The 2,820-nt window shown below is 35.5% G+C and overlaps 1 long non-coding RNA gene across 1 annotated transcript; it reads left to right on the forward strand.

Annotated features, from left to right (window-relative positions):
* The first annotated feature begins 1,529 nt into the window (after positions 1–1,529).
* On the forward strand, positions 1,530–2,027 carry LOC139896626 (uncharacterized). Its single transcript, XR_011776302.1, has 2 exons — positions 1,530–1,717; positions 1,798–2,027. It is a non-coding gene; the product is annotated as an uncharacterized lncRNA (long non-coding RNA).
* The last annotated feature ends 793 nt before the right edge of the window (positions 2,028–2,820 follow it).

A 2,820-nucleotide genomic window follows, 5' to 3' on the forward strand; every position in this document is an offset into this window, starting at 1 on the left:
AGATGCCTGGTAGACCTGAGGATATGCCATTATAAGTCCAACCGTATGCGTAGTGCTTTGCTGTTCTACGGTTATCGGCGTCCAATGAGAATTGGCATCTGGAATGACACCGAACCCCCAACTATTAAGTAATGCCCGCGCATCCGCAGGGGTTAGAAACTGTGAAATTGGGCGCGGTGGCTGCCAAGGCTGCAGTGGTGTAAAGGACGAACTTTGCTGATAACCCTGCGTCTGCAGAGGGATTGTTACAGTGGTGCTGTAAATAGGCACCTGGCCGCAACATACTACATGCGGGCCTATCGGTTCGCCGCTAGTGCCTGCAAAGATAACTCTTGGATCCACTGCAGAAAAATCTAGCCGCGTAGTTGTGACCGGCGAGTTTGCCCTTGGCGGTGTAATTCCATCCGGATATATCGGCTTGTACCTTTGGAAAGGCTCGCCGGACACTGGTGGAGGGTAAGGCGTATATCCCGCCCCCATAGTCATAGCTTGCGTCTGCTGATTACCAGACGGCGTGTTTTGATTGTCTGTTTGAGTACGTTCCGATGAGTCCCCGGAAGCCATGATACTGTAAAAGAGACAAAAAATTCAGAAATTTTGTGAATAATGAGCTTTATAATTCAAAACTTTAAAAGAAAAAACAATTAAACACGTCTTGAATTAGTTCGACTCTCAATGAAAGCACCACTTGATCATGCATATATTTTCCATAGGGTCAATATGCCTGTTCAATACGTAAAAGGAGGGTTTAAGGATCTTAGAACAAGGCTCTCCGGTCCGGCTACCGTGAATAACCCTGGCCGACATGATGATGTCGGCGGGGTGGTCAAGTGATTAAGTCCACCTTCGATAACGGTCGTTGATCAGAAGGCCCCTAGCAAGGTCGTAGGCGCTAGCTATTAAGAAACTAACCTGTAAACCTTGAGAAGATGAATGATGGTAGCTTGCTACGTAGGATGTGTAGTAGGTGGTGGTTACGTGATGTTCCTAGAATGATAATTAGGGTTTATATATAGGCTAGCCCTAATTCTAGAACCATCCAAGATAATGATAATCTCGTCCATAACTAAATCCCCCGAATCACGGATATAATTATGGAAAAGATATTGACTTGATGACCAAGTAACCGCCGTACCGGGAACCAAGGCATTCGATACATAACCGCATACCGCATGCCGCATGCCGCATACAAGGTACACGCATTCGCATGCTATCGAGTACCTGCATACGGATGGAATGCGCATGCGGGTTGCGGTATCATTAGTAATCGTACATGAATTATAACTGGTACTATCTACATATAACTACTTTTTCATGTACAACATGTTTATGTGAAAATTAAAATCTATAACTTTTAACTTATAAGAGTGATCATAGAAAAAAAAAATACATTTTTGTTCTTATCTAATCGTAAATTACAAAATTGAAGAGCTAATATCCCTCTTTAAAAAACTAAACATTTACACAGTGGGGTCAAACTTGTTCTTAAATAAAATGACATTGATAACATGCATTATTCATTCTAAAGCCACTAGAAACAACTGATAACAACATCCAAATTCAAAGTCCATACGACTCTCCTCTCTCAGTTTCACAAAAATTATTAATTGATTACTTCTCAAGATCCGTACATGGATGCACCTCAAGTTGAAGCCATGGAGACCACAAGAAACAATCCTCCACAAGATGATGAACAAGATAATATCATTGATACCTGGTAACTTAATTCCTATTCCATCATGTATTTCATGTATTTTGTTGTTCTTGTCGCCTGAATATTTTTATATTAATTTTCAGTTGTTCATGCCTCTATGAGTGCACCGAGACTTTGTTCGATTACTTGTTCTGTGGCCTCTGTTAGATAGTTTCCTATTTCGAAGACTATTATTATCTGTGACAAGCCCATGATGTATCTAACCTTTATTAGAGCTCGATTGATACTCACCTTTTGTTATAAATTTCTTCATTTCGTTCATTTTCTATTGTTTAATTTTTAATAAATCATGCTATTAGTTTATCTTTTGCAAGTATTGGATGCAGCTTATAATTATAATCGTCGTGTTACAACAAATCAATTAGTCATTGTCTTGGTTTATAATTGTTTAATTATTCAGTATTGACAATTGACAATATGCTTGATTAGAATAACTTAACTGTGAAATATAAATTTAAAACTATGACTAATTGAATATGTTAATAATTAAAAGAATCTTATGATTTTATATTCATATAAATGGCGATCTACCTACTATAAAATGTATCAAAACTTGGAAAATGGAAATGATTCAATTTCTATAATGGTTTTATTTATATTTAAACAAATTTCTGCCATATATTTGCGAAGTATATTTCAATAACCATGTAAACTTCGAGATGATTTTATCTAACTTCTAACTCTAATTAACTATTAGCTATTAACTATTAACTATTTAAAAAAATACTTCATACCAAATTAGATAAACGTATTCAATCTCAACCGTTAAGATGATGATCTCAAAATTAATTTGAATGATGTGATATTTGTCTCTCATATTTTCAGCTCATTAAAGTTTCAATCATCAATTTGGTAGTGCAAACAAATTTATTTCTTATTCTTATTTTCATCTCATTATTAATATTAATCAATTATTTCTTATTTTGTTAATTAGTACTCCGTATTAGTTATTCATAGTTTCAATCATTACTTTACGGGAGATGATATTTCGAATATGTGTTTTACTTGTTTCACCATAATTTCATGTCTTTTTCTAAAATATCTCTTAATATATTATAATAAAAAGTTTTAAAATATTTATGTAAAACCTATCAGGTATTTTAAAC

The sequence above is a fragment of the Rutidosis leptorrhynchoides genome, chromosome 3 (assembly GCF_046630445.1).
Source record: "Rutidosis leptorrhynchoides isolate AG116_Rl617_1_P2 chromosome 3, CSIRO_AGI_Rlap_v1, whole genome shotgun sequence".
Classification (NCBI taxonomy): Eukaryota; Viridiplantae; Streptophyta; class Magnoliopsida; order Asterales; family Asteraceae; genus Rutidosis; species Rutidosis leptorrhynchoides.